This window comes from Cherax quadricarinatus, chromosome 23 (assembly GCF_038502225.1).
Source record: "Cherax quadricarinatus isolate ZL_2023a chromosome 23, ASM3850222v1, whole genome shotgun sequence".
Lineage (NCBI taxonomy): Eukaryota > Metazoa > Arthropoda > Malacostraca > Decapoda > Parastacidae > Cherax > Cherax quadricarinatus.
The window spans coordinates 2,316,858-2,343,072 of record NC_091314.1 but is presented as its reverse complement, the minus strand read 5'-3'; the positions used below and the strand labels follow the sequence as shown (position 1 = coordinate 2,343,072).

Genomic DNA, 26,215 nt, shown 5'->3' with positions numbered 1-26,215 from the left:
TGGGGTGCTCGCCCTGACACAGGTGTACCTGGGGTGCTCGCCCTGACACAGGTGTACCTGGGGTGCTCGCCCTGACACAGGTGTACCTGGGGTGCTCGCCCTGACACAGGTGTACCTGGGGTGCTCGCCCTGACACAGGTGTACCTGGGGTGCTCGCCCTGACACAGGTGTACCTGGGGTGCTCGCCCTGACACAGGTGTACCTGGGGTGCTCGCCCTGACACAGGTGTACCTGGGGTGCTCGCCCTGACACAGGTGTACCTGGGGTGCTCGCCCTGACACAGGTGTACCTGGGGTGCTCGCCCTGACACAGGTGTACCTGGGGTGCTCGCCCTGACACAGGTGTACCTGGGGTGCTCGCCCTGACACAGGTGTACCTGGGGTGCTCGCCCTGACACAGGTGTACCTGGGGTGCTCGCCCTGACACAGGTGTACCTGGGGTGCTCGCCCTGACACAGGTGTACCTGGGGTGCTCGCCCTGACACAGGTGTACCTGGGGTGCTCGCCCTGACACAGGTGTACCTGGGGTGCTCGCCCTGACACAGGTGTACCTGGGGTGCTCGCCCTGACACAGGTGTACCTGGGGTGCTCGCCCTGACACAGGTGTACCTGGGGTGCTCGCCCTGACACAGGTGTACCTGGGGTGCTCGCCCTGACACAGGTGTACCTGGGGTGCTCGCCCTGACACAGGTGTACCTGGGGTGCTCGCCCTGACACACAGGTACGTCATCCGTCACGGACACGATAGGTGACCAGTGACGTCACCGGCAGCAACTGAACCCGAAGCCGTGGCTTCCGGAGTCGGAATCTGAATTTCCGGCACCAACACAGAGGTGGTCCAGGACGGATGTGTGTTCCAACCCCTTCCCCACGGGCGTGCACATGCTCACACGTATATACAGTCATACACACACGCACCACATAAAACTAACAAACATATATGTATATACCCACACACACACACACATATATACTACACTCAAATACACACACACACACACACACACACACACACACACACACACACACACACACACACACACACACACACACACACACACACACGTACGTATACAAAGACAGACTCCTATATACATACACACGCAACATTTGTATACACACTACACACAGATTCATACACGTACACTCGTACATACATGCACACCCACATATACAAAGAGAGGGTTCGTCAAGGTCTGTGTGACCTCTGCCTGTGTATCACAAGTGTTAATGTCTAACAAAACACTTACAGTGGTGCCAGTGGTTCCCCTCACTGTGATGGACCTTTTTTTTTTGTGTGGGTGTGTGTGGTAACACTTGTTGCACTATCCATACAACTAAAGTGACCTGGCAGGTCACTTTAGTTGTTCAGCCTTATCAAGGCGGCTCATACATTATTATTATCAGTAGACTAATAGTATTAGTATACTCTTTAGGAACCGCTAAATTCTTAGGGGGGCCAAGCATCTGCGGTATGGTCGGTAATCAGGTTTGATCCAAAGAAGGGGAGGTAAACTCCAATTCATCTTATCAAGAGCCCTTCACCGTCATCAAGGCATCCCTCTGAAGTTATAATATTCACGAGGAAAGCCCTAAAACCTTAAGAGTGAAGCAGTTACGGAGATTATCTGAAGTCTGGTGAAGCACCGAGCAAACATGGCTGGCGACGGTATATCCTGTCTCACAAAACTGCTGGAGTCCATTGACAAAGTGAAGAAGTTACACACGAGAGAGAGAGAGAGAGAGAGAGAGAGGGAGAGGGGGGGGGATGGGTAGACTATATTTTTGGAGTGTAAGAAAGCGCTCCCCCCCCAGAAAAATAAGCCTGAGCTTGCTATCATCTGCAGCTCATAAGACTGCCATCCCCACGAGCCACTTTGAGGCGGGGTAGATGGCAGACCAGAGGCCTAGCTTCTCCCTACGAGCCCCGTGAGGGCGGGGAATGTGGCTAGGCCTGGGGACACTTGGTCCCAAAGATGAGGAGGTACTGTGCCTCCTCCCATGGGAGACTTAAGTCTCGAGACACTCCCCAGATAGGGAGCCAAGGCCGGGTCACCACTACTTGGAAAAGACCCGGGCCGGGAGAATACCGGCGAATAAAAAAAAAAAAAAAAAAAAAAAAAAAAAAAGCGCTCGATACAGTTCTTCACGAGAGACTGAGGTAACAACTAAGAGCAGCAAGCAGGAATATAAGGGAAAGCACTACAGTGGATCAAGGAAGCTTACCAAGAAAGAATCAAGTAGTTATTGTCCTGGAGGAGGTGTTGGAATGGGCTGGTGTGAAGTGTGGGGTGCCACAAGGATCAGTTCCGGCACTGTGAGGTGCCACAAGGATCAGTACCGGCACTGTGAGGTGCCACAAGGATCAGTACCGGCACTGTGAGGTGCCACAAGGATCAGTACCGGCACTGTGAGGTGCCACAAGGATCAGTACCGGCACTGTGGGGTGCCACAATGATCAGTTCCGGCACTGTGGGGTGCCACAAGGATCAGTACCGGCACTGTGGGGTGCCACAAGGATCAGTACCGGCACTGTGGGGTGCCACAAGGATCAGTACCGGCACTGTGGGGTGCCACAATGATCAGTTCCGGCACTGTGGGGTGCCACAAAGATCAGTTCCGGCACTGTGGGGTGCCACAAAGATCAGTTCCGGCACTGTGGGGTGCCACAAGGATCAATACCGGCACTGTGGGGTGCCACAATGATCAGTTCCGGCACTGTGGGATGCCACAATGATCAGTCCCGGCACTGTGGGGTGCCACAATGATCAGTTCCGGCACTGTAGGGTGCCACAAGGATCAATACAGGCACTGGGGTGCCACAAGGATCAGTTCCGGCACTGTCACTATTTCTTCTGCACTTTAATAACATGACAGAGGTCATCTGTTGACAGATGACGTGAAACAGAGTTAAATACAAACAACAGACCAGGAGAGACTACAGAAGGTTCTGGACAAGCTACAGGATTGGTCTGACAAGTGGTTGCTCGAGTTTAATCCCAGCATGTGCAAAAATTATGAAAATCTGGGAAGGGCTAAGACGACCGAAAATAAAATAGAAGCTCTGGGGATAAATACTGAAAACTTCCCTGAAAGAGCAAGGCCCCAGGGTAAACAAAGTTCCAAGCATATCACCCGAGGCTCACTTTAACCGAGCAGCCCCGTTCAGGCACCTGAACAAGGAGGCAGTCACATTATACACGGTATTTGTCTGACCCATCTCCGAGCATGTAGCTCCAGTGTGGAGCCTACCTATAATAATACATGTCAAGAAGATGGAGGTGAAAGGTGTTAGCCATAAGAAACTAAAGAAGATAAACTTGAGAACTCTAGAGAACCAGAGGTGACACGATTACGACATAAAATATACTGAGAGGAATTGACAGGGTGGACAGGGTAAATTTGAGACAGGTCACGGGTTTACGAGGGCACACCTGGAGGTTAAAAACACAGACGGGTCACAGGGGATGTTAGGAAATATTTCTTTGGCCTTAGAGAAGAGGCAGAGCCGAGATCCTTATATACTCTAAAGAGTTATGATAGGATTCACTCAGCAAATAGGAGGGGGAGGTCAGGAGCTGAAACTCGACCCCAACAACTAAAAATAGGCGAGTACAGTGGTGGCGGTGTCAGTAGGACTGGCAACACTGTCGGAATAAACTAGTAATAACGGGAGGTGGTAACACTGCTTGTAGTTACTATCAACTTGGCAACACTGACCATAGCGAATTATGTTCACATTACCGCAGCTGTTTACCCAGGTTCTAGATGTGACATTATGGATGTGAGGTTCTAGATGTGACATTATGGATGTGAGGTTCTAGATGTGACATTATGGATGTGAGGTTCTAGATGTGACATTATGGATGTGAGGTTCTAGATGTGACATTATGGATGTGAGGTTCTAGATGTGACATTACGGATGTGAGGTTCTAGATGTGACATTATGGATGTGAGGTTCTAGATGTGACATTACGGATGTGAGGTTCTAGATGTGACATTACGGATGTGAGGTTCTAGATGTGACATTACGGATGTGAGGTTCTAGATGTGACATTACGGATGTGAGGTTCTAGATGTGACATTACGGATGTGAGGTTCTAGATGTGACATTATGGATGTGAGGTTCTAGATGTGACATTACGGATGTGAGGTTCTAGATGTGACATTACGGATGTGAGGTTCTAGATGTGACATTACGGATGTGAGGTTCTAGATGTGACATTATGGATGTGAGGTTCTAGATGTGACATTACGGATGTGAGGTTCTAGATGTGACATTATGGATGTGAGGTTCTAGATGTGACATTATGGATGTGAGGTTCTAGATGTGACATTACGGATGTGAGGTTCTAGATGTGACATTATGGATGTGAGGTTCTAGATGTGACATTACGGATGTGAGGTTCTAGATGTGACATTATGGATGTGAGGTTCTAGATGTGACATTACGGATGTGAGGTTCTAGATGTGACATTATGGATGTGAGGTTCTAGATGTGACATTACGGATGTGAGGTTCTAGATGTGACATTATGGATGTGAGGTTCTAGATGTGACATTATGGATGTGAGGTTCTAGATGTGACATTATGGATGTGAGGTTCTAGATGTGACATTATGGATGTGAGGTTCTAGATGTGACATTACGGATGTGAGGTTCTAGATGTGACATTATGGATGTGAGGTTCTAGATGTGACATTACGGATGTGAGGTTCTAGATGTGACATTATGGATGTGAGGTTCTAGATGTGACATTACGGATGTGAGGTTCTAGATGTGACATTACGGATGTGACCCCCGTGGCCTGGTGGCTAAAGCTCCCGCTTCACACACGGAGGGCCCAGGTTCGATTCCCGGCGGGGTAGAACATTTCGACACGTTTCCTTACACCTGTTGTCATGTTCACCTAGCAGCAAATAGGTACCTGGGTGTTAGTCGACTGGTGTGGGTGGCATCCTGGGGGACAATATTAAGGACCACAATGGAAATAAGGCAGACAGTCCTTGATGACGCACTGGCTTTCTTGGGTTATTCTGGGTGGCTAACCCTCCTGGGTTAAAAATCCGAACGAAATCTTATCTTGTGTGACATAGTCGTGGCTGATGCGGTGGTCGCAGAAAAACTTTTGTGTACTCACATATTTGTAGTTGCAAGGGTCGATTCATGACTCGTGGCCCCGCCTCTTCACTGGTTGCTACTGGGTCCCCTCTCTACCTGCTCCATGAGCTTTATCATACCTCGTCTTAAAACTATGTATGGTTCCTGCCTCCACTACGTCACTTTCTAGGCTATTCCACGGTCTGACGACTCTGACTGAAGAAATACTTCCTAACATCCCTTTGACTCATCTGAGTCTTCAACTTCCAATTGTGACCTCTTGTTTCTGTGTCCCCTCTCTGAAACATCCTGTCTTTGTCCACCTTGTCAATTTCTCACAGTATTTTATATGTCGTTATCATGTCTCCCCTAACCCTCCTGTCCACCAGTGTCAGGCCGATTTCCCTTAACCTTTCTTCATAGGACAATCCCCGTGTGTGTGTGTGTGTGTGTGTGTGTGTGTGTGTGTGTGTGTGTGTGTGTGTGTGTGGTGATGACAGTACTAGAGCAGCAGCAGTTAATGGTGACAAGAGCAACTGATGAAGGACAATAGATAAACAATATCGTGAATATAAGGTTCTGGGAAGAGAGACAAGCAAATAGTTTAGTTATCGCTCTCACAGAACTCTGACAGGGGTAACTGAGCAATGTTAAAACGAGTGTCTTAAGAACTGACAGCGAGGCAGCAGCCTGGAGGGATAGCGAGGCAGCAGCCTGGCCGGATAGCGAGGCAGCAGCCTGGAGGGATAGCGAGGCAGCAGCCTGGCCGGATAGCGAGGCAGCAGCCTGGCCGGATAGCGAGGCAGCAGCCTGGCCGGATAGCGAGGCAGCAGCCTGGCCGGATAGCGAGGCAGCAGCCTGGCCGGATAGCGAGGCAGCAGCCTGGCCGGATAGCGAGGCAGCAGCCTGGCCGGATAGCGAGGCAGCAGCCTGGAGGGATAGCGAGGCAGCAGCCTGGCCGGATAGCGAGGCAGCAGCCTGGCCGGATAGCGAGGCAGCAGCCTGGCCGGATAGCGAGGCAGCAGCCTGGCCGGATAGCGAGGCAGCAGCCTGGCCGGATAGCGAGGCAGCAGCCTGGCCGGATAGCGAGGCAGCAGCCTGGCCGGATAGCGAGGCAGCAGCCTGGCCGGATAGCGAGGCAGCAGCCTGGCCGGATAGCGAGGCAGCAGCCTGGCCGGATAGCGAGGCAGCAGCCTGGCCGGATAGCGAGGCAGCAGCCTGGCCGGATAGCGAGGCAGCAGGCTGGCCGGATAGCGAGGCAGCAGGCTGGCCGGATAGCGAGGCAGCAGGCTGGCCGGATAGCGAGGCAGCAGGCTGGCCGGATAGCGAGGCAGCAGGCTGGCCGGATAGCGAGGCAGCAGGCTGGCCGGATAGCGAGGCAGCAGGCTGGCCGGATAGCGAGGCAGCAGGCTGGCCGGATAGCGAGGCAGCAGGCTGGCCGGATAGCGAGGCAGCAGGCTGGCCGGATAGCGAGGCAGCAGGCTGGCCGGATAGCGAGGCAGCAGGCTGGCCGGATAGCGAGGCAGCCGCCTGGAGGGATAGCGAGGCAGCCGCCTGGAGGGATAGCGAGGCAGCCGCCTGGAGGGATAGCGAGGCAGCCGCCTGGAGGGATAGCGAGGCAGCCGCCTGGAGGGATAGCGAGGCAGCCGCCTGGAGGGATAGCGAGGCAGCTGCCTGGAGGGATAGCGAGGCAGCCGCCTGGAGGGATAGCGAGGCAGCCGCCTGGCCGGATAGCGAGGCAGCCGCCTGGAGGGATAGCGAGGCAGCCGCCTGGAGGGATAGCGAGGCAGCCGCCTGGAGGGATAGCGAGGCAGCCGCCTGGAGGGATAGCGAGGCAGCCGCCTGGAGGGATAGCGAGGCAGCCGCCTGGAGGGATAGCGAGGCAGCCGCCTGGAGGGATAGCGAGGCAGCCGCCTGGCCGGATAGCGAGGCAGCCGCCTGGAGGGATAGCGAGGCAGCCGCCTGGAGGGATAGCGAGGCAGCCGCCTGGAGGGATAGCGAGGCAGCCGCCTGGAGGGATAGCGAGGCAGCCGCCTGGAGGGATAGCGAGGCAGCCGCCTGGAGGGATAGCGAGGCAGCCGCCTGGAGGGATAGCGAGGCAGCAGCCTGGAGGGATATCGAGGCAGCAGCCTGGAGGGATAGCGAGGCAGCAGCCTGGCCGGATAGCGAGGCAGCAGCCTGGACAGATAGCGGAACATTAGCGGTACTTGCGGTGGTAGCGGTACTACCGCAAATAGAGGCTATCAAACGCAAAATTCTCAGCAGATGATAATGTAGAGAAATGGCAGGAAGTCGGCACCAAGGTTCTGACAACGAAAAAAAAACCGAAAGGCTTTAGAGCGAGTGATTCGTTGGTAGGTCCTGACTAGCGAGCGTCACTGACGTATTGGCAACGTTATTAGCATCGGTGCAGGAACGTCGACAGCGCGTTTGTAAGTAACGTGGTAACACTGCTGGTACGTTCTCAGTAACGCTGCCGGTACGTTCTCGGTAACGCTGCCGGTACGTTCTCGGTAACGCTGCCGGTACGTTCTCAGTAACGCTGCCGGTACGTTCTCAGTAACGCTGCCGGTACGTCCTCAGTAACGCTGCCGGTACGTCCTCAGTAACGCTGCCGGTACGTCCTCAGTAACGCTGCCGGTACGTCCTCAGTAACGCTGCCGGTACGTCCTCAGTAACGCTGCCGGTACGTCCTCAGTAACGCTGCCGGTACGTCCTCAGTAACGCTGCCGGTGCGTTCTCAGTAACGCTGCCGGTGCGTTCTCAGTAACGCTGCCGGTGAGTTCTCAGTAACGCTGCCGGTGCGTTCTCAGTAACGCTGCAGGAGCCTTGCCAATCAAAATGAGTTGGACAAATATTTTTGTTAGTGGGTTTGAGAAAGACCTGCCCAGTATGGCCCAGTAGGCCTGCTGCAGTGCTCGTCCTTTCTTATGTTCAGTGTTTATCACCAAGATCCTTACCGATGAAAGACGGAAACAAGGAGTAAGAGGAAGAAGATAAGATTTGGAGACCTGGAGTATGCCTGGTGGGTATTTCGGGGGTCAACGTACTGACTTTCGATGACTGTCCAGCGCCTTCTAGAAGACAGCCAGGGGTCTATTGGTAATCCTCCTTGTATATGCTGGGAGGCAGTTGAATGGTCTTGGGCCCCTGACACTTATTGTGTCGTGGCCAGCGTCGTTCCATCGTATATTCTGGTCGTGTCTGTCATCTCAGGGTCGTAGGGTCAAGAATTTAATTTTCTGGGAAGCAAGAATTTGGTCACCGCCCGTTATTCTGTTGTAGGGCACCAGCCGTTATAGTGATGCGGGGCACCAGCCGTTATTCTGATTCGGGGCACCAGCCGTTCTTCTGTTGATGTGGGCAACGCCTGTTATTCTGTTGTGGCGACGCCAAAAGTTCTTCTGTTAGTGTGGCCCAGAAACAGTAGTTCTCGAGACATTTGTTCAGTGATGTTCTCTTTTGTTCCAGCTGAACTTAAGTCAAAGGGAGGGGAAGGAGGGGGGTTGATATGCGAGTGGTAGGGGGCGTCATTATACTTTGAGCTGAAGGTCAGTATGTGGGGGAGGGAGGGGGAGGAGGGGAAGGGGTGGCAGGAAGGTAAGTGTAGATGGAGGGGGCGACGGGGAAGGATGTTTACAGTTATTGCAGTGGTGAATCTGTTTTTATGAGGTGGGGAGAGGAGGAGTAGACGGCGAGGAGAGACGCATGGGAAGACAGGGCCGGAGGGACGTGGGGGGACTATGAAGGACATGGGACTATGAAGGACATGGGACTATGAAGGACATGGGGGGACTATGAAGGACATGGGGGGGACTATGAAGGACATGGGGAGACTATGAAGGACATGGGGGGACTATGAAGGACATGGGGGGACTATGAAGGACATGGGACTATGAAGGACATGGGGCTATGAAGGACATGGGGGACTATGAAGGACATGGGGGGACTATGAAGGACATGGGACTATGAAGGACATGGGACTATGAAGGACATGGGGGGGGGATTATGAAAAGAACTTTAAAGGTAATGTTTAGATGGACGTGAGGAGACTGGGAGGATAAACTTGAAGGATGTTTTCAGGGGTCGACGCCCCCTGGATCCAGTTTCCCAGACCAGGCCTGGTGGATCAAGGCCTGAATTAACAAGGCTGTTACTGCTGACCAAATGCACTCCAACGTCCGAACCACAGCCCGGCTGACCAGGAGATGAATTTAGAAACTTATCAAGTTCAAGCTTGAAAACAACCAGAGGTATATTAGTACTTCCCTTTAAGTACGAGGAGAGTGTGTTGAAAAGTCGGGGACCTCTGACACTTGTTGAGTTCTCTCGGTGTCCTCGTCGCGCCCCTGCTTTTATTGAAAGTACTCTTCATTGTCTAAGTTCGTTTTCATATAGTGATTTCGTTCGACAGGTTAGAAACCAATATCTCGAGTATTTTCCAAGGAATACACTTAAATCTTTTTCAGTAGTTCAGGTGCTTGAGTGTATACAAGCAGCAAAAGTTCTCCATACGCTTCCTAGCACAGCAGTCTCTCCTGCCATGGGATCCTTAAATGTGAGATTTGACATCACTCAAATCTGTCATGGAACGTTCTCTCTATTGATCTGGATTTGCCCTGAACTTTCGTTGCTCCATGGTAGAACAACTGAAATTTATTCTCTTTTAATATTTTATTACATTAGGCCCACTGGAGGGCTTAATTTATATCAGCGTGAAGATTCGCTGTGTCTTCAGTGGAAGCCGCCCTGAGATTCTGGTGTCGTCAGCAAAAGATGTTATGGTATGATTCACGTTTTTATCAGTATTTGATATAAGAATGGGAAACTGAAGTGGGGCGAGTACTGTGCCTTAAAGGACAGAACTTTTCACTGTGGTGTTAAAGACAGAGAGGAGACGTGAAGAGCTGGCGACAGGAAGGAACTTTAACAGAAAATGAGGCATTATGACTAAGTGTGATTGACAGAGCAGAGAGCTAAATACAGTTGCCATTGTAAAAATAACGAGGCGTGGGAAACAGAGGAAAAAGAAATGTAAGAACAGAGGAAGAAGAACAGGAAGAAAAATAATGATCACGTTGTTTTCCTGTCGTGTGTACAGTTTCTCAATGTATCAAGAAGTCCTTTTACCGAACAACGATAATGAAATATTTATATGTGATGAATGGTTTGAAAAACCGACAAGTTGAAGATTGAGACACTTATGCAGCATATGGGAATCTTTATTCAGGAAACGTTTCGCCACACAGTGGCTTCATCAGTGTGGCGAAACGTTTCCTGAATAAAGATTCCCATATGCTGCATAAGTGTCTCAATCTTCGAAATATTTATAGTATAATGCATATTATTATAATCATAGGGGTAGCGCTACACCCGTACTGAATACTGAGTGACTGGGACATGGAGGGTTATCAGTTTGTTCCAAGGCAGGGGAAAATAGCGTCAGTTCCTTTTCTCCAGAGACTTGCACCTGAATAGTTTTAATCTAGAATGGCAACCTCTCTAAGGCAGGACTCAACCTTCTGTCTTGAAGACAGTGTCAGGAGTGTTGGGATCCCCCACCCATTCAAGGATCGCCGTCCCCCTCCTACCACAGGTGTCAACACCGTGTGGGAAAGTGGGAAGAAATTCTATTAAAGGAGAAGGAAGCAGAAGGTTGAAACATTGAGGAGTGACATTGGAAGGTCGTGATTGTGGGGAGGTGGGAGGTAAGTAGTAGATCGGTGGACGGGTGGAGTGGGGCGAGGAGGGAAGGTGTTGAGTGGGGAGGAGGGGATGAGAGGGAAGGGTGGAGTGGAGATTAGGGTCCTACAGCGGTCATGCACACCGACAGGGGGAAATACCAACAGCTCTGTCCAAATCTTCCCCCACTGAACACACTCCCACCCTTCGTTTTCCTTCTTCAACCCACCTTATAATTCACTGTACCTACCCGGGACCGGACTCTAGCACACCTTGTGTTGAACTAGCTATAGTCAGGCCACCACCTATTTAACTGGTCATGCGCATCACGGTGAGAGCGTGGCGTGCACACACACTTCTGGCAGGAAGTGTTCCCCAGGACGTCACCAGGACGTTGACACAACCTCTTTCCTCCTGGCTCTAGTTCCTCTCTGCTCCAGACGTTGTCGAGCGTAGGAGCACCTGATTTGCATGTATATGGCAGTGATAGACCAATTAGGAAGAAGTGATCCCTGTAATATGTGACATCTTACTCAGGACAGTTGGAAATTAATGCTTGGGTGTCCAGTGTAATTAGTATAAATTGTTGACTGAATAAACACGGTAAAGATACTGGACCACCATTTGTTGACAACTGGGACTATTAATATGACCGGAATACCGGGGACGAAGCTCGGTTGTCTAGGGCAGGGGTAGCCGCTTTAGCCAGTTCACTGGATAACATTGTTAAAACTTTAAACTAGAAATAGCTAGAAGTATGGATGTTTGTGGGAAAAGAATGAAATATGATACTATACCGTATAACTGGACAATGTGATCTGTCAGGGTTGTGATATTGTGAATTTCACAGATGGAAGTTGTCGACGGAATGACCTGCCTTGTATGAGCCAGTTGGCCTGATTGATTAATATCGGTAGTGGCGATTCGGCGGAATCTTAAATTAACGTAAACAGCAGAGGTAGTGGAAGGGAGGGGATGAATAGGGAGAGAATTACAGAGATAGTCATAGCACTAGAAACAAAATGAACTTGGCGAAATTAATAACATGTGCGGGAAACGTTGATGTTTCTGCAGTAACTGAGGCGCGATTAATTTGCCGAGTCCAGACGTGACTCCAGTGTGTCACTGAGGGGTTTAAGATGCGCATTAAAATAATGGAAGAAGGGTGGAGGAGCTGTCGGAGAAAACATGAATTGCTGTATGAAAAAGGGTAGGAAGACTGTTCTCTCTCTGGGGACATGAAAGAGGGACATAAAAAGTTAATTTAAGATGATATACCCACGCCCTGAACTTAGAGACCGTGGGAGACTTATCTGGGAGGAAATTGCTATGGCTCTAAGACACAACAGCGTAATTCTGGGGGATTTTAACTTTAGTCAAATTGGTTAGATCTTTTGCTGGGAATCTACACTCAAACGAATTCTTAGAGATAATCCTGGACTTACTTTTTAAAACAGTTTTTGACAAAAGCAACGAAGGAATAACCTGTTGCGTCTGGCAGACAGAGACCGTCGTTAACAATGTTGATTACAGAGGAACTTGATACAAGCGACAACAGATGGTTTACACTTAACACTGAGTGGAAGCATGTTGAAATTAATAATACATTATGAATTCTAGATTATCTTTCTGCAGATTACAGAGCTTAGAGAACACCTGTCATGTGCTGACAGGGAATAACAAAAAGTTTTTAAACAGGGCAGTTTTCTAAATGTTGTTCATACTGCCCAAAGAACATATATTCCTTAAAGAGAAGAAAGATCCAAAAGGAATGATGAACAGATTAAAATGTCTTTTATGGAAAAGAAAGGAATTTATAGGTGGATCAGTAGAGGCCTGTCACCTCTTCTAACATATTCATGTTGTTGCGTCCCCCGCATGTTGCGTACACTGTTGCTTCAGTGCTGTTGAGGTGTCTGATGGAGGACGTGGCCATGGTATCTACGCCAATGTTATTTCGTGCTACTGGCCACCTCTCCTCCAGGCAGTTAGTAATCTGGGTGTCTGTGGTGGCGGAGTTGTTGATGAGTATAGTCACAGCGCAGCGGTAGCCAGGAAAATGCGTGAAGGCGCGGGTGATGTACTGGAACTCTCGGCGCGGGTGATGTACTTGAAGTCTGAGAGTTCCAGTACATCACCCGCGCCTTCACACACACTTCCCTCTCTATACATGACTGCAAATAGAGATGTGATTGATGTTCGACTCTCCCAGTAACTCCACGAATAAATCCGAAATCCTGAATCTATGGCAGAAGAATGTGCCATAGACACGTCAGGAAATTATTTTTCATTTATTACATGAACATGAGATGATGTGGAAGAGACAGTAGTGGTGGTCGACTCAGTTATAAGTTTTAAATCCAGAAATAAAGGGCCAAAAAGATTAAGAACCTGCAATCAGTCCCATAGCGAAGGAGGGGGACCAGGGGCTGCCACTCGTCCACTCGCATTCAGTTACTAAATATAACTAGGTGAATACACTTGTTAACGTCAGCAGGATAGGTGACACTGTGTTATATTACATGCTATCCAGGACGAGTTTACAATAAATAAAATATTCGTTCGATCAGTTTTCGAATGGTGGCGCTCCAGCACTGAGCACAGAACTAGTATGTAAAACATGGAGAATTTCAATAAAGCAAATGTTTGTCACAATGTTGATACTCTGAAATGAGAGAACAAATGTATGTTGTCTCTAGGCTGGAATACTGCTGTACATTAACATCTCCATTCAAAGCAGGTGAAATCGCAGATCTAGAGAGTGTACAGAGATCCTTTACTGCACGTATAAGTTCTGTCAAGCACCTTAACTACTGGGAACGCTTGGAAGCACTTGACTTGTACTCGTTGGAACGCAGGAGGGAGAGATATATCATAATCTACACTTGGAAAATCTTGGAAGGAATGGTCCCAAATCTGCACACAGAAATCACTCCTACGAAAGTGAAAGACTGGGCAGGCGATGCAAAATGCCCCCAATAAAAAGTAGGGGCGCCATTGGTACACTAAGGGAAAACACCATAAGTGTCCGGGGCCCAAAACTGTTCAACAGCCTCCCATCAAGCATTAGGGGAATTGCCAATAAACCCCTGGCTGCCTTCAAGAGAGCTGGACAGATACCTAAAGTTAGTGCCGGATCAGCCGGGCTGTGGCTCGTACGTTGGACTGCGTGCGGCCAGCAGTAACAGCCTAGTTGATCAGGCCCTGATCCATCGGGAGGCCTGGTCATGGACCGGGCCGCGGGGGCGTTGATCCCCGGAATAACCTCCAGGTAACCGTCCATGTCGACCTGTGGGCGTGATCACCACCCGTGTCGACCTGTGGGTGTGATCACCACCCGTGTCGACCTGTGGGCGTGATCACCACCCGTGTCGACCCATGGGTTTGGGCGACAGGATGTACAACAAACAGTGTGATGACCCAGTGGAGAGAGAGGAAGGTAACGCCTTACCCTTCCTGTTACACCACCAACACAACGCTGCCACCTACTACTCTCACATAATATAAAACACCCACCGTCTCCACCAAGGGAAGGTGGCCTAAAAGAGGGAACATTTTCTCGTTCAATCACTGTCTTGACAGAAGGCTGCTGAAGGCTCATCGGTCGAATATAGAGACAAATACATTGATGGGAATGGTTATTTTTGAGAAGAACCTGTTGTGTGGGCCAGTAGGCCTCCTGCAGTGTTCCTTTAGTTTTATGAATCACACTTAAAACCAACTTTGATGTCTTCCGGAGAGATATCACTGTATACCTGGAGAGGGTTTCGGGGGTCAACTCCCCCCGCGGCCCGGTCTGTGACCAGGCCTCGCGGTGGATCGGGGTCTGATCAACCAGGCTGTTACTGCTGGCCGCACGCAGACTGACGTACGAACAAACCCTGAAGAACTAGCAAACCTTTCTTCAGTAAACATTCCACGTGTTACAGGTGTTTTAATTATCTTGTCGGTAGTGTTCCATATATAAGATGAAGACTTAGCCACATGTGCAGCATCTGGGTATCTTTATTTGTAGACGTTTCGCCCTCCAGTGGCTTTATCAATACATTACAGGGACATAATGTGAAGACTGTAGAACTATATACAAAAGATGAGGTAATCTGTCCCTCAGTCTTGCTGAGGGACTGATGCTTCCTGTTACTACGCAACTTCTCGATCCATAACAAGTTTTCCCTTCATTACTCTGTGTTGTCATTTTAAGTCTTTGGTGTGGTACTTCATCAAAAGCTTTATTAAAATCCAAATAAATAATATCGTATTCTTTATTATGATAAACAGCCTCAAAAAACTTTACAGAAGAAAGTAAATTAGCCAGGGAGGAACGGCCCTTCGTGAATCCATGTTGAGTATCACAGATCAGATTATGCATATCAATTTGGCTTTTTTCTATATTATCAGCTATAATTAACTCTTAGTAATTTGCTTATAGTTGAGGTTGGGCTTATTGGGAGGTAATTTGACGGTAACGATTTATCCTCTGCTTTAAAAATAGGAATAACATTAGCCATCTCCCACATATTAGACACTACACCTGTTTGAAGAGATATATTAATAGGTCACGAAGTTCCAGTTTTCACTTCTTAAGAACCCTTGAAAAAAAATTCATCGAGACCCGGGGATTTATTTTCCTTTTATCGGTCACCCTGAGTAACATATCCGTATATACTTTCTAAATCTAAAATCTTCCAATATACATAAATCCATTTTCCGTACTCTCACCTACACTACATCGTTCTTTAAGCTGTGACTATTATAAGTACAGGAAAGATGAGCTTGGTAATGAAGCGGCGTCCCGTTCCTCTTATAACGGAGTCTTAACTGCGTCTTGAACTTCGCCTGAGACATAAAAAACCCATAGAGTAGCGTCACAGAGCCGTTCAACGTACCGCTGCTGCTGAACGCCCAAATTAATCGCATTAATCCCCCACCTCCTCCCAGGAACCTGCAAGTGCTACCTCCCCCCACTAGAACACCTCTGTAACTGTTCCTTGATCTAGATTTCTTGAGCACCAGCACTTCGTGATCCCCGGGTGATATAAGAGGGTGATCCCTGTGGGAGACGAACACTGGGCCCAAAGTGGAGTATTAGTGAAAGACGGTCAGTAATCCAATATTTACTACATAAAAGATGTTTTAGCTCGGTGAGAGTTTTATCAATTTTAGACAAACTTGCAGAAAAAAAAAACAGTTTTAGCTTATATCTAAGGAAATTAATGGAAATAAAATGTAAAATATGTAATATACTTCATAAATATTTTTTTTTATAATATTATTTTTTTTTATTATCACACCGGCCGATTCCCACCAAGGCAGGGTGGCCCGAAAAAGAAAAACTTTCACCATCATTCACTCCATCACTGTCTTGCCAGAAGGGTGCTTTACACTACAGTTTTTAAACTGCAACATTAACACCCCTCCTTCAGAGTGCAGGCACTGTACTTCCCATCTCCAGGACTCAAGTCCGGCCTGCCGGTTTCCCTGAATCCCTTCATAAATGTTACTTTGCTCACACTCCAACAGCACGTCAAGTATTAAAAACCATTTGTCTCCATTCACTCCTATCAAACACGCTCACGCATGCCTGCTGGAAGTCCAAGCCCCTCGCACACAAAACCTCCTTTACCCCCTCCCTCCAACCTTTCCTAGGCCGACCCCTACCCCGCCTTCCTTCCACTACAGACTGATACACTCTTGAAGTCATTCTGTTTCGCTCCATTCTCTCTACATGTCCGAACCACCTCAACAACCCTTCCTCAGCCCTGTGGACAACAGTTTTGGTAATCCCGCACCTCCTCCTAACTTCCAAACTACGAATTCTCTGCATTATATTCACACCACACATTGCCCTCAGACATGACATCTCCACTGCCTCTAGCCTTCTCCTCGCTGCAACATTCATCACCCATGCTTCACACCCATATAAGAGCGTTGGTAAAACTATACTCTCATACATTCCCCTCTTTGCCTCCAAGGACAAAGTTCTTTGTCTCCACAGACTCCTAAGTGCACCACTCACTCTTTTTCCCTCATCAATTCTATGATTCACCTCATCTTTCATAGACCCATCTGCTGACACGTCCACTCCCAAATATCTGAATACGTTCACCTCCTCCATACTCTCTCCCTCCAATCTGATATTCAATCTTTCATCACCTAATCTTTTTGTTATCCTCATAACCTTACTCTTTCCTGTATTCACCTTTAATTTTCTTCTTTTGCACACCCTACCAAATTCATCCACCAATCTCTGCAACTTCTCTTCAGAATCTCCCAAGAGCACAGTGTCATCAGCAAAGAGCAACTGTGACAACTCCCACTTTGTGTGTGATTCTTTATCTTTTAACTCCACGCCTCTTGCCAAGACCCTCGCATTTACTTCTCTTACAACCCCATCTATAAATATATTAAACAACCACGGTGACATCACACATCCTTGTTAGAAGGCCTACTTTTACTGGGAAAAAATTTCCCTCTTTCCTACATACTCTAACTTGACCCTCACTATCCTCGTAAAAACTCTTCACTGCTTTCAGTAACCTACCTCCTACACCATACACTTGCAACATCTGCCACATTGCCCCCCTATCCACCCTGTCATACGCCTTTTCCAAATCCATAAATGCCACAAAGACCTCTTTAGCCTTATCTAAATACTGTTCACTTATATGTTTCACTGTAAACACCTGGTCCACACACCCCCTACCTTTCCTAAAGCCTCCTTGTTCATCTGCTATCCTATTTTCCGTCTTACTCTTAATTCTTTCAATTATAACTCTACCATACACTTTACCAGGTATACTCAACAGACTTATCCCCCTATAATTTTTGCACTCTCTTTTATCCCCTTTGCCTTTATACAAAGGAACTATGCATGCTCTCTGCCAATCCCTAGGTACCTTACCCTCTTCCATACATTTATTAAATAATTGCACCAACCACTCCAAAACTATATCCCCACCTGCTTTTAACATTTCTATCTTTATCCCATCAATCCCAGCTGCCTTACCCCCTTTCATTTTACCTACTGCCTCACGAACTTCCCCCACACTCACAACTGGCTCTTCCTCACTCCTACAAGATGTTATTCCTCCTTGCCCTATACACGAAATCACAGCTTCCCTATCTTCATCAACATTTAACAATTCCTCAAAATATTCCCTCCATCTTCCCAATACCTCTAACTCTCCATTTAATAACTCTCCTGGTTTAGAAAGACACGTAAGCAAACACTATAACACATTTATTAGAAAACGTTTCGGTCCTGGGACCTTGATCACTTCTAACATACAGAGGTAGGAAGACATTATATATAGGCGGAGAGTGAGGTGTGACGCACGTGACCTGAGGAATGTCATAAGAACATAAGACGTTCTGCTGTGCAGATCTCCCGACAGTGACAAACTTCTCTTCAAAGTGTATAGAAAACCTACCAACAAGGACGATCTTATACACTTTTATTCACACCAAGACACCCGCACTAAGAGAGGAGTCCTCATTGGCTTCTTCTTGAGAGCTCTTCGCATCTCCAGCCCTTGTTTTCTAGAAGAAGAATGCACTTACATAACACAAGCCTTTACACGTCTTCAGTTCCCATCTTTCTTCATCCGAGATTGCAGACTCAAGGCACAAGCTATCCTCAACAAACCGCCCATGGAACAGCCCCCTAAACAGTTCATAGTACTCCCATGTGGCGATGTTGCCACGAATACTCGCAGGGCACTTGCTATGAGTAACATCAACGTTTCCACCATAAACACATCATCTATCAAAGACCTCGCTACGAAACGCAGCCCCACACCTCTAACTTCTACAGCAGGCGTCTACGCTATCCCCTGTGGGTTCTGTCCCAAGAAATATGTAGGCGAGACAGGCAGAGATCTTGCAGTCCGCCTGAATGAGCATCGAAATGCCTCTAACAGAGACGATGTAAGGTACGCATGTGTCCTCCACAGAGACTCCACGGGGCATTTGATGAACTGGAATGAGGCACAACTCGTTCTCACCGAACCAGACCTCAGACGCCGACGGTGCCTAGAAGCCTCACTAATCGCCGTCACCGACACTATTGAACGCAACACTGGAAACTACAAAATTTCAAAAACATTGGCATACATGATACTTAAGCAGCACCAACCCAACAACACAGGAGTCACGTGAATTCATCGTCTACCCGTCCTCATCATAGGCAGAGGTGGTTTTGATAAGGACCTGCCTCGCATGGGCCAGTAGGCCTTCTACAGTGTTCCTCCATTCTTATGTTCTTATGACATTCCTCAGGTCACGTGCGTCACACCTCACTCTCCGCCTATATATAATGTCTTCCTACCTCTGTATGTTAGAAGTGATCAAGGTCCCAGGACCGAAACGTTTTCTAATAAATATGTTATAGTGTTTGCTTACGTGTCTTTCTAAACCAACTTGTCGGTATTTATTACCAAGGTTTATACCAATAACTCTCCTCTCCTATTTTTAACTGACAAATCCATTTGTTCTCTAGGCTTTCTTAACTTGTTAATCTCACTCCAAAACTTTTTCTTATTTTCAACAAAATTTGTTGATAACATCTCACCCACTCTCTCATTTGCTCTCTTTTTACATTGCTTCACCACTCTCTTAACCTCTCTCTTTTTCTCCATATACTCTTCCCTCCTTGCATCACTTCTACTTTGTAAAAACTTCTCATATGCTAACTTTTTCTCCCTTACTACTCTCTTTACATCATCATTCCACCAATCGCTCCTCTTCCCTCCTGCACCCACTTTCCTGTAACCACAAACTTCTGCTGAACACTAACACTATATTCTTAAACCTACCCCATACCTCTTCGACCCCATTGCCTATGCTCTCATTAGCCCATCTATCCTCCAATAGCTGTTTATATCTTACCCTAACTGCCTCCTCTTTTATAATGCTGTACATATAATTTGCCCTCGTACCCCCCCCCCCCGGTCTGGAATATTACTGGCTAGCAACGAGTCTATAAACAAAGGTTAAAAAGTGAATCAATAAACGCTAGCCAGTGAGCTTATAAACAACAGCTGGAGTCCATAAACATAGGCCTTTTGAAGTTGTTTTCCACACCGGATCGCCTAGCAGCTCATAGTCTAGTTTAATTATAATGACATGGAAGCGCAAAATCCTCAGGAGGAAGGCAATGAAGGTTTGATCCAAGGAACATGGCTCCAGTTCTCTGCATTCTCGGAATTAAGACACTACCTTCTGAGGGATACACCACCAGCCATGGCAGGAACACTGAAGCAAGTATGGTCGTGGTTCTTGAAGAGGGACGAGTCCTGGGGATAACTCACGACTCTGGGGTGATGACCCAGAATAAGGGGATACAAAGGAGCGAAAATCCTGGGAGGGATGAGTGAGGGACCCCCAGCTTCATGACAACACAAAGAGAAGTCAACAACACCAGTCACTGTTGTTTTTTTCAGTGTCGCTGACACGTACCTCTGAGTACGTGATGTGCCCCGAAGGTGGTACAATCCCCCGGCATCCCTCACTACCTCCCCCACCACACAGTTGGTACAATCCCCCGGCATCCCTCACTACCTCCCCCACCACACAGGTGGTACAATCCCCCGGCATCCCTCACTATCTCCCCCACCACACAGGTGGTACAATCCCCCGGCATCCCTCACTACCTCCCCCACCACACAGGTGGTACAATCCCCCGGCATCCCTCACTACCTCCCCACCACACAGGTGGTACAATCCCCCGGCATTCCTCACTGCCTCCCCCACCACACAGGTAGTACAGTCCCCCGGCATCCCTCACTACCTCCCCCACCACACAGGTAGTTCAGTCCCCCGGCATCCCTCACTACCTCCCCCACCACACAGGTAGTACAGTCCCCCGGCATCCCTCACTACCTCCCCCACCACACAGGTAGTACAGTCCCCCGGCATCCCTCACTACCTCCCCCACCATACAGGTGGTACAATCCCCCGGCATCCCTCACTACCTCCCCCACCACACAGTTGGTACAATCCCCCGGCATCCCTCACTACCTCCCCCCACCACACAGTTGGTACAATCCCCCGGCATCCCTCACTACCTCCCCCACCACACAGTTGGTACAATCCCCCGGCATCCCTCACTACCTCCCCCACCACACAGGTGGTACAATCCCCCGGCATCCCTCACTACCTCCCCCACCACACAGTTGGTACAATCCCCCGGCATCCCTCACTACCTCCCCCACCACACAGTACAATCCCTCGGCATCCTTCACTACCTCCCCCACCACACAGTACAATCTCCCAGCATCCTTCACTACCTTCCCCACCACACAGTACAATCTCCAGCATCCTTCACTACCTTCTCCACCACACAGTACAATCTCCCGCATCCTTCACTACCTTCCCCACCACACAGTACAATCTCCAGCATCCTTCACTACCTTCCCCACCACACAGTACAATCTCCAGCATCCTTCACTACCTTCCCCACCACACAGTACAATCTCCCAGCATCCTTCACTGCCTCCCCCACCACAGTACAATCTCCCAGCATCCTTCACTACCTTCCCCACCACACAGTACAATCTCCCAGCATCCTTCACTACCTCCCCCACCACACAGTACAATCTCCAGCATCCTTCACTACCTCCCCCACCACACAGTACAATCTCCAGCATCCTTCACTACCTCCCCCACCACACAGGTGTGAGGGTTAAGTTATAACCTAAACTTGATTACCCTCGCCAGACAATAGCGAGGTCAATGTTCTTACTGTTCCTTGACGTCTGTGACTCTTGTTCCAAAGAGTTGAACTCTTCTTCCTCTTGGATGGAACGTGATTACTCTTAAATTAATAATCAAGTCCGTTCTTTTAAAAACAACTAAATTTTTCATTGAGAGATTATATATCTGAAGAACTAGTTAGTGGACAACACAAGAGAAGGTTAAGACAGTGTTTATGTAAAGTTTCGACCTCCACTGACCATTAATTCACGTAAACTGATCAAGTTATGATTTAATAAATTTCTCTGGTGGGCGAAATGTCTTCACAATGTTATAACCCTGTGTGCGTTTTATGTACATTCTGTAGATATAGTCTCTTGTATCACCAGTGTTGGTGAGTGCAGTGTTGGCGAGTGCAAAGGGAACAGTGAAGATGCAAGACGGATATTCCACCACAGCATCTCAGCAAAGATCCAAGAAAGAACTTCTGGATGGTTTCAAGACAATGGAAAGCAAATGTCTACATGTAGATGATTTCCATTTTGAGCATTTACCATAGATAACACTGGAACAGCCTTGTCAAAAAGCACTGTTCATATATTCTCGAACTTTGAGCTCCAAAAAGAGACCGAGCGGGTGTTTCGTGGTGCTCCATGCAAGAATTAAATGTCAATATACATTTTTCTACAGCTTCGAACTCTCCCAAAACAAGAATAACTGGAATCTGGTTTTAGCTATTGTTCTGTGGGTTACAAAACAATAAATGAAATGTTGGACTCGTCCTCCATGGACTGCTTTTGAGAGACTGTAGTGACTATGTAATGGAATTATGAGGAAGACAGGAGAACATGTATACTCCAGGAGAACATGTATACTCCAGGAGAACATGTATACTCCAGGAGAACATGTACACTCCAGGAGAACATGTACACTCCAGGAGAACATGTACACTCCAGGAGAACATGTACACTCCAGGAGAACATGTACACTCCAGGAGAACATGTACACTCCAGGAGAACATGTATACTCCAGGAGAACATGTATACTCCAGGAGAACATGTATACTCCAGGAGAACATGTACACTCCAGGAGGACTTGTACAATCCAGGACATGTGTACTCCAGGAAGTATGCAAGTCACAAAGTACTCACGAGAAGGAACTTGAAACGTTTCAGTCCGCTCTGGATCGCTGTCACATCTGTCTAGACACGTTCTTGGACTAACCGGAAATTACGTGATTTATTGCAGCTACGTTATAGTGACTGGTAGTCTTGAAACCTGCAGTGATTGTACTCACCAAGAGATGGGCAGGAGTCCTGGGTAGTGGTGATTGACCTGGGCTAGTAACCAGGGCGAACCCGCCGTGATGATCACGATAGTTCACTACACGAGGTGGTAGTTAGTGGCACACTAGTCACCACTGCTGGAGGACACTGTAACAAGGTGGCAGTCACAGTGGCACACTCACCACCACTGCTGGAGGACACTGACAACGCTGACGTGCAATGTTCATCTCTCACCAGTCATGTCACCGTGACATCCCGCTGATCATTGCTAGTTAATACACACTATAAATTATATCCTTTTAATCGATAATAAAAACAGTTATTTCCCAATTATTATATTGATATTCCACTATTTCTTTTCCTTTCATAACTAGTGCGATGGAGTTATTACGTAAATGAGAAAGCGCTTAACCCGTAAGTCATACAGCGTGTGGGGATTTTATTTTCAACAAAAAAAATTGATACATCAGCTGCATGCATCCCTCATACATTAGGATAGTTACACAGTGGGAACAAAGACTAACTATATATCCCTGTCGTATTCCATCACGCAGGATGATGCTCACACATTATTATTATTATTATGGGGAGCGCTAAAATGCTCACATAAGGTGTTGAAAACTGGGAGACGTCAGTACTTCCTCTGGGGAATGGAAGAAGTTGTATCCCAGGAAAAAACAAAGGAGCCTTAATTCTGTGGATCAAGAGCTCTTCGCCATCATTAAGGTACCTCCGCTCCTCTTGAGAGGTCAGCGGAGTAATTTTCGTAGATAGAAGATTGAAGAGACGGGTGTCGAGGCAGGTGTGTACACCCCACAGGTGATAATATTGAGGAAGTGCTAAACCCATAGGGGTCATTCAGCTCCTGGAGACCTACCTACCTGAAGAGTATTCCAGGGATCAACGCCCCCCGCAGCCCGGTCCAAGACCAGGCCTCCCAGTGGATCAGGGCACGATCAACTAAATCAGTGTGGGTCACGCAGCGCTGGGGGTAAATGGGTGGTGGTCGAGTTTGCTCTGAGAAATACCCCCCTCAAGGAAGGTTCCTTGATGTTGGTGAGGGGCTCTTGATTTAGGGAATTAGATCTGTGCTCCAGTTCCCCGAATTAAGCCTGAATGCCTTCCACATCCCCCCCCCAGGCGCTGTATAATCCTCCGGGTTTAGCGCTTCCCCCTTGATTATAATAATAATAATCTGAGAAATACCATCATTATATTTACGGCGGGGGGGGGGGTCATACAGCGAACCTGTGGAACCAGGAGGCAAATCTTAGCCTAGGGTGGATAGCTCCAATCCCTTGAATCAAGAGCCCTTCACCGGCATAAAAGGCATTTAATGGAGCTCGGTAATTATACAACCGAACAACAAAAGCAGCTTGGAGATAATTATTACATTATGGTAATTATATCACGGATATATTACCCCGCATTATAAGGGGAGAATACTAATTAGAATAATGATAAGCTACAATAGCACAAGACATAATGGGGAGAGTTTAAGTTTACTTAAGTAAATAACTAGGAAGCTCCCAGGGATTTTCAACTCTCCTCTCACACCCGTCACATGCGGACAGTCCGGTAATTATTTTGTACGCTGGTGAGATTGCTGCCTTTTCTCTCTTAAAACATTTGTGTAAGTTATGTAAATCTTACTGTCTCGTGAACGTGTAAGATAATAGATAAATCTTAAGAGATGCTAGGTAAATTGTACAACTTCGTACATACACTATACTGTAATGTATTTTCCTTTAGATTTAGCAAGTATGGTCCGAGACCGGGCCCCGGGGGCGTTTATCTCCTGGGCCATTAACAGATATAACATGAATAACAAAAAATGCACAATACCGTGACTGGAACGATACACAAATAACCCGCACATAGGAGCTTACGAAGACGTTTCGGCCCAAGTCGGATCGAAACGTCGTCGTAAGCTCCTCTCTTCTATGTGCGGGTTATTTGTGTACAGATATAACATGTGTAGGAAGAAACGCTGTTATATGATCAGACGAGATGGTAGTTGCCACATTGTTCGCCGTAGTCTTTCCAAAGAAGGGCCCCAAGAGCTAGATCTCAACTGGTTAATTACTACTAAGTAACTACGTTTTGTTATCCAGTAGAACCAGGATGACTGGACGACAAGAGTTGAAGGAGCGGGTACGGCAGACACGTCGAACAGTGTCACATTTCCTCGGGACAATATATTGCTGTGATACGGTCATCGCCCCGGTCACAAGTAACCCATATATCTCTCGAAGAAAACTTCGGCGACGTTTCGCTCCGTCGGCTGAGGTGAACTGTTGTAGCCACGGTATTGGGACTGTCGTTCCTCGTGACTTGATGGCATCTTCTTGCTCGAAACGTTTCATTAATAAAAGCAGCATCCGGTCTGTCGCACCTAGAGGCCGTTCCTGGACAGTGACAGAGATAGGCCTTCCTCCCGGGCAGAGCCAGGGCTCTCCCGGGCAGAGCCAGGGCTCTCTTGGGCAGAGCCAGGGCTCTCCCGGGCAGAGCCAGGGCTCTCCCGGGCAGAGCCAGGGCTCTCCCGGGCAGTGACAAACACCTGGACGCCAACACACCTTCTTGAAACACTGGTTTGCCAACTTCAGTACACGGACTGACACCTTCTGAACATTGGCAGGCCTATGTCACAACTGTGACGGCTACTGTGCGTTACGGTGGTCGTTAAATGCGTATGTTAGCGAGTGTTTAAGTTATATACACATACACAAGCGCTGGTATTTCTCTCTACAAAGAGTTTTCAGCTCTTATTTCCCTCCTTAATTTCAAAACTAATTTTTTTTTTTCTGGATTTGTGTGTTTGTGGCGGAGGACAATACTTTGAAGGGATGCGATCACACGTTGACGGTACTGGGGAGGTATTGGAGTGGATGGATGGGTGGTATTGGAGTGGATGGATGGGTGGTATTGGAGTGGATGGATGGGTGGTATTGGAGTGGATGGATGGGTGGTATTGGAGTGGATGGATGGGTGGTACTGGAATGGATGGATGGGTGGTACTGGAATGAATGGATGGGTGGTATTGGAGTGGATGGATGGGTGGTATTGGAGTGGGTGGATGGGTGGTATTGGAGTGGGTGGATGGGTGGTATTGGAGTGGATGGATGGGTGGTATTGGAGTGGATGGATGGGTGGTATTGGAGTGGGTGGATGGGTGGTATTGGAGTGGATGGATGGGTGGTATTGGAGTGGATGGATGGGTGGTATTGGAGTGGATGGATGGGTGGTATTGGAGTGGATGGATGGGTGGTATTGGAGTGGATGGATGGGTGGTATTGGAGTGGGTGGATGGGTGGTATTGGAGTGGATGGATGGGTGGTATTGGAGTGGATGGATGGGTGGTATTGGAGTGGATGGATGGGTGGTACTGGAATGGATGGATGGGTGGTATTGGAGTGGGGTGAAAAATGGCACACCACCAACCAACCGCTCACAACGC

At 48.1% G+C, this 26,215-nt stretch overlaps 1 protein-coding gene across 1 annotated transcript in view; it reads right to left on the bottom strand.

Moving 5' to 3' along the window:
• Positions 1–26,215, bottom strand: part of LOC128685813 (uncharacterized) — a 154,819-nt gene extending 128,604 nt beyond the window's left edge. The window contains exon 1 of the mRNA XM_070087773.1: positions 26,200–26,215. The gene's annotated coding sequence lies outside the window, so the exon portion shown is untranslated. The remainder of the gene's footprint in view (positions 1–26,199) is intronic.